Genomic DNA, 13,135 nt, shown 5'->3' with positions numbered 1-13,135 from the left:
GCAACACAGGTAAAGCAGTGTGTTGTTTAAATCCATATCATCTATGCCATTCCCTGCTATAAAAAAGTCAATGGGGGCAGACTCCGTAAACGGCCAACAGAGGTGGCACCTCAGTGTAGATGCTTTTCTCGATGCCGGTCTGCGCAGGAGCTATTTGGAACAAGTCTAGTTCAGATTTGATGCACTCTTCAGATGCGCAGTGAACAAAAGCCATGTTGATTAAAATCTCTCTTTTATCAGGCAGAGACCATCTCCTCTTTTGCCCATGCTTCCTCTTGGACTTTCGCTTATAGCCGGCCCTGCATGTCAAAGCCCTTCTTTAAAAGGGTTTCGGGGGACCTGTGTGTCGCGGGTATGAGGCATTTCTCTTTCTCTTCCTCCTTTTAATGTACATCATCCTCAATCCTTCCTGTGAGGCTGTATTCCCCACCTTCTCCAGAACAGCATGGGAGACATGACCTACCAACCACATCTTTTAGCTATGTTTTGAGCAGCAGTTTTTACGTGGGGTTTAATAATCTCTAGCCCCCTCCTCAAAAGCGGTACGGCCTTTCAAAAGAGGCTACGAAATATTCCACCCACACCAGCCCCGTACATCACGGAAGCCCCATGATATCCAGGAAGGGCGTATCCAGCCTGGGCTTTGTAATAGTTCCTGTAGATGGTGGGGGTGGTCGTAATTTTTTAGGATCATCATAATAGCATTTTGCTTTTTAGAAACCTCGCTGTCTCTCCAGATGCAAATGCAGCTTGACGATCACCTTTCCGAAGCGAAATGAGACGCATCTGTTCTGATCTGTCTTTATTTCAGTGGTGATGGTGTCGATGTGGTGTTTACTGATAGGGACGTAATGAGATTTATCGTAGGTGATAGTGACAAAAGCATTGTTCCTTCCTTGGACAGGGACCTAGAAAGGCATTGTCAAGCTGTTGAGAGATTTTTCAGAAAAGAAACAGTATAAGTATCCCCACTGCTTGTTTTCAGATTTACGCAATCTCGGGTTGGTTCCTAACCCCATTACACCACATCCTCAACCGTCACTTCTTAATCATTCATTTACCTGAGTGACGTCTTTTCCATTCTCCTTGTCTGCTGGTGACTCTTCCAAGCCATGATTGCCTTCCACCTCTAGGGGGGTGGACAATGAGAGGCCATCACACTCATCGGGGTGCCTCACGAGGGTTTGGGTTTCGGGGCCAGGTTCCTGCGTATCCATGAACGGTTGAGTCAAAGGACCCCCACTGGAACTGTTGCTGATGTAGCATTTTCTCCACACAAGTCCAAAGGTGCTCAGGGCTAAAACAAAGGCCCAAGTTCTCACAGGAGTGGTGAAGGAGTCCAAGTTTCCATGATTTCTAAAACATGCATTCTTGGTAAAAGATGGCCTCTTCTGCCTGGTGCTGGGAGTTATGGGGTGATGGTGCTGTGCTCTGACTGGCAGAGGGTACTGGGAGAAGTTCTGAGAGGGGTCACACCACCCTCTTCTGGGCAGTTCACCCCGTCCCAGAACCTGCACTATTTTGGTCAAATCTGCTCTCGGGCCGGTCCTGTGCAGCCGAAACCCAAAGCGATTGGTAGAGGGCGATGAGAGGAGTTCTCAGAGGGGTCACATGAACCACTCGCGGATGGGCCACCCTTCCCCTGAGTTCTTCCCTATTGGTCAAATCTCCTCTTGGGGATGGTCCCCAACAGCTGAAAACCTTCCTGATCGGTAGAGGATGATGGAAGGAGTTCCTAAAGGAGTCACAGGAACCACTTCCGGACGGGTCACCTCACCCCTGAACTCCCTCCCGATTGGTCAAATCTCCACTTGGGGCGGAGCTACAGGGGAAGCAACCCATCCTGATTGGTAGAGGGCAGTTGGAGGAGTTCTTAGAGGGGTCACAATGCACACCTTGCTTCCAGTCATGTGGCCGCCTTGACCGTGGAAGTAATATCCCCATGGGGCAGGACTTCTGTGACAGGTGGGCAGGGTTTAAAGGATTAAGGGGTGAGGTTGGGTTTGATTGATGGTAGGGCCCTTCCTCCTCATTGGTAGAGGAAGGTGGGAGGAGTTGTTAGAGGGGTCACATGACCCACTTCTGAATAGGTCACCCAGCCCCGGAACTCCCCTGATTGGTCAAATCGTCTCTCAGGGGGCTTCTACGAGGGCGAAACCCATCCAGTTCAAAGAAGTGGGAGTGGGGGTTACTTTGTAAATTATCAGCTTGGTCTTGGACCGCCTCTGCTGTTCTCTCAAGCCCCGATGGTACCTCTCTTACTAGATCTCTCTCCAACAGCCTCTGTGATAAAGGTAGAAGATGCACACACAAAAATATTAGCTTCTCAGCAATGTCCTTGTCATCTTTAATTGCTCTCTTGAATCCACCCATTCTTTCACAGGCTTCTGTGTTTGTTTATACTCCTTCAGTTAGTTGCTATTCACAAGCCATCTTAGCCATCTAAGGAGCTCAAACTCTCCCTCCCTAAGCAAGAGCTGGCCCCTGCAGTTTATCCTCTGCCGTGATGGGGGAAGGGGAAGAGTCATTTTTTAAAGGGAGCTGGGGAGTTTTCTGACAGCCAGGGTCACACGTTGGGCGAGCCCATGCCGTGCAGCCAGAGTGAAGGAAATTCTGGCTGCAGCAGCCTTAGTCCTCTCTTGCTCTGTGGACTGGGGCTGTGAGAAGTGACACTGGCTCTGTTTGTGGACTGCAGTTCAGTCTGAGACTCTACGCCAGGGGCCCCCAACGCGGTGCCTGTGGGCACCATGGCACCTGCGGGGGCATCTAAATGCATCCGCGTCCTGGCCGGCGGTGGATCATCTGCCGAAATGCCGCCGAATTTCTGTGGCATTTTGGCAGTGCCGCCTGTTGATGATGCCGCTTGCTGCCGACAAGTGACGGCATCGAGAGGCGTCGCCGGCAAAATGCTGCAGAAATTCGACAGCATTTTGGCAGATGCTCCACCGCTGCCACGGTCCTTCGTCTGGCGCCTGCCAGACAAAAAGGTTGGGGACCACTGCTCTACGCCAACCCCTGCCAACCCTTCTTGGGCTGACTGCCGCCTCTACAGGTATTTAAGCACTAGGCCTAGGATACCTGCTCAGCACCTGGCTGGGTTCTGCCTAGTGAGCAGCTGGCAGGGTCAGCCTCTGACAGAACTAATGCCCGTGATGCACGGGAGCGGTTGGACTGCACACTCCAGCCCTGGGATGTGTTTCCTTAGCACCTGGCTCTGTTTCCTCAGCTCTGGCGCAGCCCTTTGGGGCATGATCAGCTGTTGAAGGCAGGGAGGCTCAGAGCTAGAATTTCGTATCCCCATAAGCATAGCTGGGGCTGGGGTGGGGTGGGGGTCAGCTGCTCTGTGTGTGCAGGAGCTCTTGGGGCTGCCACTTGCAGGGGGCTGGCAGCAATCCTTGGGAAAGATGGTTAGTGCTGGGTTTGCAACATGACTTCCTGGCATATGCCAAGCTAGGTTCTGCAGAGTTAACACCAAACAAGGCTCAGATCAATCCCCAGCCTTGCCCTTGGCTGGGGCTGCTCAGAGTCCCTGCCAGCAGCACCGCAGCTCGTAAGGGAGTGGGGGAAAGTATCCTCTAGCATCCGGGTCTCCCATGGGAGGTTGTTTCCCTCACTCATGTGGAGTCCACCCCCTTGCTGCTTGCCTCTGCCTCCTGCCTGCCAGGAACGACTCACTTTTGACTCCCAGACTCTGCTGACCAGCCATGGCTTCTAGCCAGGCCAGGATGGCAACACCTCATGGGGCAGGGAGGTTCAAACTATGGCCGGGGAGAGGATACCCCAGAACCAGCCCTGAGGGTTTTCTCCCTTCTCCTACACTCTGCAGGTCACTCCATCTGGGTTCTGGCTCCCAGCCACTGTGCTGTCCCCTGCCCCTAGAGCCCCTCCCTGATTTCCCCCTGCCCCTCCTCCCAGCACAACACTACCCCTTAGCTGGCACTTACAGCAGGGTGGGTGGTCCAAGCCTCCTGCTCTTCTCTGGCTTCAATTCTCCATCATGTAACCTAAGGGAGGCAGGCGGGTCTAGTTATTTAACAGCATGCAGGGCACCAGCTACCACTTGTATTTCTGTCCTTCAAGGTGCCCCCTGCCCCCAATCCATTTGGGCAGAGGAGGGGAAGGAGCTGGGTAGAGGGTCAGTCCCCAAGATTATTGGAATCATTTTGCCTTTGGCCTCGTGCCCCACAAAGGCTAGGAAAGAGGTGTTGTGCACACAAGACCCACTGGGAGTTGGCATGAAGCACAGTGTGGCAGAGCTGCTGCCCTGACTCTTTGCCTTCATGGCTGGTGGTAGCTGGGGTGGGTAGGCCTGGAGCTTCCTGTGAAACTCTGCCCTCCCTGTACAGGCTGCAGGGGGACCAGGCTGGGGCCAGTGCCTCGGGGGTGGTGGGATGGGGACCAGGGTGAGACCTTTGTAGGGAGGATCTCTCCCTTGGGCCTGCTCCTGCTGCAGGTGCTGGGGTTGGCCAGGGCCAGGACAGAGAGACCCTCTGGCCATCTGGCTGCAGGGAGTCTTGGTTCCCGCTTTATCCCAGGGAGGTGGGAAGGTGTGTGTGGGGGGAGGTGGGTGTGTTTGTGTGCAGGCAGAGGCGGCCAGCCCCTCCCCCTGTTTGCAGTGTGCATGTGGCACTGGGCCCTGGGCTCATGGGCAGGCAGGGATAATAGGAAGTAGAGCTCCAGCTCTTTTCTTACCTATCAGCTGCTGGGCAGCTGCTGCTCTCAGGGCAGCCTTCTTGCTCAGCCTCCCTGGGCAGTCCTGGAGCTGGGAAGCCAAGAACCCAGTTAGTCCCAAGCCACACATCCTCCCTAGGCTGAGGGGAGCTGCCTGCTAGGGAGGTGAGGAACCCCTGGCTGCCAGAGCCCTCTTCCCCTTGACTCCTCCCATGGGACAGAGCTGACTTGTAGGGGAGCCATCCGCAAGGGCGGGGGATGGGGCTGAGTCAATGGGGGGCTCCCTGGAGCCAGGGCCGGCTCCAGGCACCAGTCGACCAAGCATGTGCTTGGGGCGGCACCTTGTAAGGGGTGACCATTCTTGGGGTGAGCAGGGGGTGGTCAGGTTTTTTTGGTTTTTTGGTTCAGCGGGGGAGGATTTTTTTGTTGTTGTTTTTGTTTCAGGGGCGTGGTGCGGCGCTTGGGTGGGGGTCGGTGGGGCGTCGCTCTTTTTTTTGCTTGGGGAGGCAAAAAGTGAGAGTCGGCCTGGCCTGGAGCAGGGAAATCCTCTGTGCCTAGGTCCTCCCACTCCCTAGTCCTGCAGCGCCCATGCCCCAGAGCTCACTCACCAGGATCCTGCAGGCTTCACTCAGGAAGGTGGGGATGGCGGGGGCTGCTCCCTCGGCCAGCTGGCTCCGCACGAGCGTGCGCAGGGGCTGGTAGCTCAGGAAGGGTGTGCAGTGCAGCAATGCCACCCTGCACGCCTGCCGGAGAGGACAAGAAGGGAGCTGGATGAGTTTCCCTGAACACAACGGGCTGCCAACTCGCAGGCTCTGCATGGCTTGGGGAGACTCCGCTGTGCCACAGCAGCAAGGAGACAGCTCTTTGCAGAACCTCCTCTGGCCTGATGGTTGTTCCCCAGGCCCCCACAGCCCGCATCTCCAGCTTGGCTGGGTTGAGGGGAGCCAAGCCCGAGTGCTGAGGCCGGAAAGGGACACTCCTGGAGCTGGGAAGGGGCTATTCCCTGGGGTCCCTGTTGGGTGGTTAACAGCACTGCCCGGTGACCAACGTACTTGGCCTCCCCGCAATCCCAGGCACTACTGGGGGCTGCTACTCGGTGGAGGGGAGATTGCTGCAGGAGGCTGGTCATTCCCAGGCAGGAGCTAGCACACAGGTGAGGGCAGGGCAGCAGCAATGGAGACCCATTCGGCCTCTGCGACCTGCCCTTCCCTGAGGCCCTACTTGGGTTAGTTCACTTGCTAGGGGCCAGAGATAGACCTGGGCCTGGCCACTAAACAGGGCAGCCTGTAAAATAGAGCCACAGCCTCGGAGAGGCTGGTTGGGCAGGGAGGCTGGAGGTGCCTGTGGGGAATGGAGGAGGAGAAGGAAACCTCACAGATCTACCCCACAGCTACACTCTGAGGGCTGGCAGAGCTCTGTGAGGGGTGGGAGAGGGTTGGATTAGTGGGGGGTCCTGGGTGCCACAGGGCAGCACTGAAGAGATCTGGGGCTGGGAGGAGGGAGTTTGCACTACCCTTGCCATGTTGTTAGAATGCCCCCAGTAGCCACCCCTGCCCGTATGAGCCCTCAGCTGCACTCACCTGGGCCACCTGGGGGTCCCCGTCCTGAAGGTGGATAAGCAGCGTCCCCATGCTCTTCTCCACCTCAGCCCCAAAGAGGGATGACCTCTTGGAAACAAATTTGCTGAGGCGGCCAAAGACCTCTATGGAGGCTCGCCTCAGGCCGCTGTTCTCCTGCAGACAGGGGGTTCAGGGTGGTTAGGGGGAACAGGCTCAGGCCCTTACATGCTTTGGGAATCAGCCTGGCAGCTGCAGAGCCTGGAGAGGTTTCAGCTAGTTCAAACGACAGGACAATTCTCTGCAAACTCCTCTCCTTCCTGCTGGGCCCCAGGGCTGCCGAACAATTGTGGGCCCAGAGCCCAAGAATGATTCTATCCCTGCCTCCCCTGGCAGAGGAGCTGAGCTGCCCCACAAATCCAGGAATGTGCCTGCATCGGCCACTGAGCCCCCTCTGTGTGAGGGCAGGTCCTGAGCATCCCCCCCGTGGGGTGCCCTATAGCACCCTGGGGCCTACCCTGCTTGGTACTTACATCTTCAAAGAATGTTCTCGCCTGCATGGCCAGCGGGATGGCAACATGCGCCTTCAGAGGCGCCTTGGGGTCCCGCAGCATCCAGCAGAGCCCTTCCGTCGCGTCCAGAATGGCGCAGGGGTCGACGGTGTGGACAAAGCTCGCCAGAATCTGTTCTTGCTTCTTCCTGACCTTCAGAGAAGGGGTTGGACACCGCTCGGTGAGCAACGATCTGTCAGCCTTAGTGTAACCACAGTCCGGTCAAGTTAGCCTACAGACCAGTCTCTCCATAGGAGCGATAGGCTGAGGAGAAGGGGAATCAGGAGCTTCCTACCCAGCCCTCTCTGCCTAGTATTCTGCCATTCCAGACTCACCTTGTCCGGGAACGCGATCACTGCATTCTTGAGGCCATGCAGGGCTCTGCCATGAATGTGGATGTTGCTGTCCTGCGTCTGCTGCAGCATGGCCTTCAGCACCTGCTTCCGCATGGCCTTGGGCTCATTTTCCATCAGCAGAGGGCTGCCGAGGAACTAAAGGGAAGGAAAGGAGATCTCAGAGAGGGCTGGGTGAGGCCAGTGGGTCCTAGCCCGGCAGGAGCAAGGGGAAGGGAGTATGATCAGGACCCAGGAGGTGACTTAGATCCATACCGACTGCTGTTCACGAGGTGCTGGATTCAGCTGAGCTTAACAGAAGTGATATGTGCAGGGCAGAGCGCTCCCTCTGGTTCCAGTGGGGTGCTCCCAAACCCCACCACAGATCCCCCAGCAGAGGGATTAATTTACAAGCAATACACCACCAGGACCATCTTTCATTGGCTGACCAGCTATTGGCCCCCTGTTCCATCATCTTCTGGGCCTGGTTAACCCTCCCCCCTAGTCCTCCAGGCTCACCTCTGCGAAGAGGGTGGTGCAGGCCATGCGTTCGCCCTCCTGGCTGGCCTGGAGGCTGGGAAGGAGAAGCTGTGGGATGCTTTTCAGGGCCATGTTTGGGTGGCTCACTATGGCTCTGGGAGAGAATGAGAGCTCGTGTTGATGTGTGCATGACAACCCTGCACATGCCGGAATCCGGCCCGGTCCCAGCCACCCCCTCTCATCTCTGCCCCACTGCGAGAACGTGACTCCTCCAGCCTCTGTCCTCACCTGCTAAGAAGAGTGAACCCCTCGGGCTGGGCCTCCTCCAGCAGCTGCCAGCCTTGCTCCTGGTCCATTAGTTCCACAGCTGGCTGACTGCCCCTGAGGCGCAGCACCCGTGCCAGGGCCTGCACGGCCATGCTGGGAAGAGAAGGAGGCAGGAGATGGTGATGCGGGGATGCCTGCTCTCTGAGCGGGGTTGAGGGGTAGGACTCCCTTGCTGCAGCACTGAAAGGATCAGGATGGGAATAGATGCTGCCCCACTTCTGCCTTTGGTTCTCCCCCCGCAACTGTGAGGGCAAGGTGGGGGGGTGTCTGCAGATGTGACCTTCGCTCTCCTTCAAAGATGTGAAAATTGCCCCTCCCCCCAGGAAACTGACCCTGGGGAGAAAAGTACAGGCAGTGCCCCCGTGAATGTCCTGCCGTCCTGAGCCCTGCTCCCCAGGGCCCATGGCAGAAAAGGGATGAAGTGGCTCAGTGACAGGCCCGGCCTGTCCCAAAGCCTTCAAAGCAGACAGTAAATAGAGATAGCAGCCAGCTCTGCCCTGCTCCCCAGCTCTGCTCCCCCTGCCCCCCGGTTCAGCTCCCTCATAACCCTGCTGAGCTGCTCACTCTGAGGAGCTCTCTGGCTCCCTGAGTATCTGGGAGCAGCTCTGCCTGCTCCTCAGCACAAGAAACCTGACTGATCTGAACCCTCGGTCCCCCAAAGGCGTTGGAGGTCCCTGGACAATGAGGGTCCAAGCAGGAAGCTTCCCCCTCCTAGGGGCTAGCACAGACACTACGTGAGTGCTGGGATCCATCAGCCCCACACATTACCTGCGTGGACTGGTGTCACTGGGCTGGTTCTGCTGGACTCCCGAGAGATGTTGTGTCGGGGGGCTGGCGATGGCGAGGAAGCAAGAGGCGAACAGGTCGTCCTCGCATCCCTCCAGGGTGTCCGCTTGCCCCAAGGCCCCGATCAGCTCCCACAGGCCGTATGTGGTCTGGAAGGGAAAAGATACAGTCAGAAGACCGTGGCTGTGTGCAGAATGGAGCCAGGAAAGGGGGCTGAATGCCAGTGATGGGAACTTACTGCCGGGGGCAGCCGGGCTGGCTGGGGGCAGTTCCTGTCCTGGGTCTGTCCTGGGTTAGCCCAGCCCTTCTCCGGGCTGTCATACAGCAGGATGTGGAGTACCTCTCTTGTTAGCATGGGGTCTGCACCCAGGAACCTCCAGATGGCCTTGATGTGGCTGTGACAGACAGGGGGACGGCAGGTAAGGAATTAACACAGAGGATGGGCCAACCTGGGACACACTGGGGATGATGCCCTTTGAGGGGCGACGTACCAGAAGCAGCAGGCTGAGCCTGCTGGTGGCTGACCTCAAGGCCCTTCAGGCCCTGGCCAGTCCTAAGGGGTTCATACCCTCTTGCCTGGGCACTGCCAGGAAGCGCTGTGTCACAGCAAGGGCTGGGCAGAGGTGGCCAGATTAACTCCTCCCAGCTGGGGGGCCCCCTCCTTCCCTTGCTGCCTTCTCCTGATGGGAACCAGAGGGGCTGGGGTTAGAGCCCCCATGGGGGAAACAGTGACTCCGGGCTCAAGGGTGGGGGCTGGTGTGAGGAGGTGCCCACCCTTGGGGGGGTGCGGGCTCAGGTTAAGTGATGGGCTGGATCACCTGAGCTGGGGGGGCAGAGAGTGGGTGCTGCGGGCAAGGAGAACAGGAGCTCCTTCCCCATAGGGCAGGGGGTTCCGGAGGAACAAGGCTCCACTTCTGGCCAAGCCATGGCTCTGGGGTGGGGGGTTTAGAGATAGCTGTAAAATGGGCTCTATGCTTGTCGGCTCTGAGCAGGATGCAGGAAAAGCGCTGCTGGCCCTGGGGAACTTGGCAGGATGGTGAATCGGGGAAGACCAGCCTCTAGGGGTGGGATGAGGTGTCTAAAAGTGTGCGGGGATGGAGAAGGGACCAGGCTGGGATTCCAGGGGGAGAGGGCATTTCCCAGCTGGGGGGAGGGGGTGCCCCTGTGGGACATGCTCAGTGTAGGGGCATCTGTGGGGAACGATGCAGTTAGGCTGGCCCCTCTCCTGCCTCAGCCTGGAGGGATGACCTGCTGGGAGCGGGGGGCCATGCTGACAGAGGGGGTGACCCTGCTCACATGGGGTCTTTCCTGATCTGTGTTGTGATGAGGGGCCCTGGAAGATTGTTCTGGCCTTCAGACAGCCAAGCCATTGCACAGCTGAACCGGGAGGGGGTGGACTGGTTAGCAGTGCACAGAACGAAGTGGGAGAGGGTGACAGCTGTGCTAGGAATAGCTCTAAAGCCCTCCAAGGGACAGGGAGCCCTCCAAGAGACAGGGAGGCTAATGGTGATCGCATGCTGGGGCAGGGCTGTTCCTTGGGTCCTGTGTGCAAAGGGAGGATCTGTGCTGCATGTAACCATGGTGCTGTGGAGTGACCCCATTAAGGGGGGCTCGGAGGCTGGAGGGGGATTTTCTATCCTTTCCGAAGGGCCGGCACTCACTGTTTGTAAGGCCAGGGCATCTTCAGGAGGATGTTGACTGCAGTCTTAGTGTGCTGCCTAGCCAGTAGGTGGAGGATGTCTCTTGTCCCATCACTCAGCCGCCCCCCCCGGGGTGGGCTCAGTGTGTAGGAAAGAGCGGCTTGGAGATCCTGCACCTGTGGAAGCAAAGCAGGGGCTGAGAGGGGTGGCTGGCAGGCAAAGGCCAGGAGGAGCTGGTCAGGCTCAGAAAGAAGTCAACGGTCATATGGCCTGGTGGAGGCCGTGGATAAACTCTCCTAGTGAGTGACCAAGCCGAGGGGGGTTCTGGGTTTGATACTTTGAAACCTCCACCTGTGATCCAGCTCCGTAGCACTAAGGGTCCCTTGGAGGGACACAGGGCCAGAAGTAAGGCAGATCACTGGCCTGCAGAGGGCGCTCCAATAGCTGCAGAGCTAATTTCCGACAGAGACCAGCAGGAGGCACCGCAGGGGTGAATCCACATTGCTACAGTCCCAATCCCGCTGCCCAGTGACACCTCACCCCCCGCATATCCCTGCTGTACCTCCCCTTGTGACAGCACACCTGGGCTGCTTCAGCACCAGAGTGGGACCTAAGTGTCTGCGATGCATTTCCATGCCCTACGTCAATCTGTGTCCACTGGGCAAAGAGTCAGTGGACACTGGGGACGACACTGCAGGCTCTGTTCCCCCAGCTGGGGGATGGGTCTGGAAATAGGGCACATTTCCCAGGGATTGAGCCAGGCAAGCCAGATTCCTGGGATCGAAGCTTGCAAAGGATTACAGGGCCGTGCCTAGTGTCCGCCCGGCAGACAGGGCATGGATGGGTCCCATTGATCAGTGGTGGTGAGAACAGATGTCTCCCCTCCACATCCTCCCTCAGGTCCCAGGAATTCTAGGCACGGGGAAAGATGGAGCTGCCCGAGATATCCAATGCCCAGCCATTACTTGGCCCTGTAGCTCTGATTTTTGCTGTCTCAGCACCGCCTCCATGACGCCCGCCAGCTGCTCAGCACACTCCCCCTTCTCCAGCAGGCCCACCAGCAGGGTGAAGCTGAAGGGCATGAGGTCACGTGACTGCAGGTGTTCCGCGATGAGCTGCAGGGAAAGGCACAGGCCGAGTGTGAGCAGCGAGCCGCGGCCCGGGGAGGTGGGTTTGCTCTTCGGGGAATGTGCATGTCTGTCTCTCCAGTTACAGTCTCTCTTACTCACCATAGCAACATGGGCAGGGCTCTCTCTGCAGCTGGCATCCTTCTGCGCCTTGCTCAGCACAGTCACCACCGCCCCTGTCTTGCTGTACATGACGGCTGCACAAGAAACCAGCAGCACTCAGGCAGAGCTCTCGGGCCAGATTCTTCCCCCTCCCCATGAAGCCAGGGCAGAGGTGCCAAAGAGCCAGACTCCGGCTGCAGCTGGGGTGAGCTCTCAGCTGGCTCCTGGGCCAATTGCCCACCTATCACCCTGATGTAGAAGGTGTGTTGGGGTGGGGTGAGATCAGGGGAGGTCCCATATGATCCCAGGCATCTGGTGAAGGGCAAATGCCAGGTTAGCCCGGTAGGCACCAACCCACTTCTGCTCTGTCCCTCCAGGTCAGGGCTGCGATGAAGGCGCCATGTTCTCTCTGCAGCCCTGCTCACTAGGTAACGGCTGGGGCTGTAAAGGCTGAGAAGTGGCGACTGCTTGCACTCCATCTTACCTTTGCAAGGCGTGAAGAGCCAGTAGAGAGCCTGAGATGCCCAGTATCGGGTGGCCTCCTCAGCATCGAAGGCCTGGCTTGTTAGCAGCCCGGCCATGTAGCCCTGCTCTGCCATGGGTTTCAGGTCCTAATGGGCCACCAAACAGAAAATCAGGGCATGGGTTGGGGTGAGTCCAGCTCTGTCTGTATCATCTCCCCTCCCTCCCCGTGAGTGCTCTGGAGGGGCAAAAGGGTCTGCGCTGCTCACCTCGGTGATGGCCTTGAATCGATAAAACATGAAGAGCCGGGCGCTGGCTCTCACAGCTCGTGTCCTCTCCAGGGCCCGGGGCGAGCAGATCCATGGCTGCAAGTGCTGGGGAGCAGGGAGAAAGCCGTGTGAGTGGCAGCAATGTCGGGGCAACCCCCAGAAACTGCTTCCCGCCCGAGCAGGGAGAGGACATGGAGCATTTAGCCCCTTCTCCTCTGCATCCCAACACTGGAACTCAGTGCTCCTCTCCTGTCTGGGGGGCGTTGGGACAGGTCTGAGGGTCTTGGGCTCGGGGCTTTGAGGATTCTCCCCACTGATTCTGTGGGGTCTCAGGGCTGTTTCCTTCAGGGGCACAGGGGTGCCAACCCAAATTTAGGAGGCCAAAGTGACACCCCCTGGAGCAAGACTAGGATTGTCTTGCTTGATCCCAGGGTTGGGTGTATGCCCCGTGGGGACTGGCTAGTTCACAGCAGCTGGGAGGCCTGCTCAGCTCTCTCCGAGATCAACTAGAGCCTTCCCTCTTGTGGTTTGGGTAGAACCTGAGCAGCCGGCCCATCCCCAGATGGCCAGTGCAAATGGGTCCCTCGCCCTCTCCCCTCCTGATCATACCAGAAACAGATGCAGTAGCATGGTGGGGGTCAGGTGCTGTTCCAGGAATGTCTGCAGCACATGATCCAGGCCCTCCCAGGGCAGTTCTTGGAGAGACTGGAGCAGAGAGAAGCAGGGAAGTAAATAGCAAGGGAGGTGGGGTGCACGACTCAGGGGGATGAGTGGATCCCCCCTGTCTGGAGCCAGGTGCTGTTGGTATTCGGGGTCCCTTTACCCAGGTGAT

At 57.9% G+C, this 13,135-nt stretch overlaps 1 long non-coding RNA gene across 1 annotated transcript; it reads right to left on the bottom strand.

Annotated features, from left to right (window-relative positions):
* Positions 1-7,703: 7,703 nt before the first annotated feature.
* Positions 7,704-8,719, bottom strand: LOC115658517. Its single transcript, XR_004002318.1, has 3 exons — positions 8,686-8,719; positions 7,879-8,010; positions 7,704-7,744 (listed from the first exon to the last, which is right to left on the bottom strand). It is a non-coding gene; the product is annotated as an uncharacterized LOC115658517 (long non-coding RNA).
* Between the last annotated feature and the right edge of the window lie 4,416 nt (positions 8,720-13,135).

Source organism: Gopherus evgoodei, chromosome 10 (genome assembly GCF_007399415.2).
Source record: "Gopherus evgoodei ecotype Sinaloan lineage chromosome 10, rGopEvg1_v1.p, whole genome shotgun sequence".
NCBI classification, from domain to species: Eukaryota; Metazoa; Chordata; order Testudines; family Testudinidae; genus Gopherus; species Gopherus evgoodei.
The sequence above is the reverse complement of the archived record's forward strand: the minus strand, read 5'-3'. Positions and strand labels throughout refer to the sequence as shown.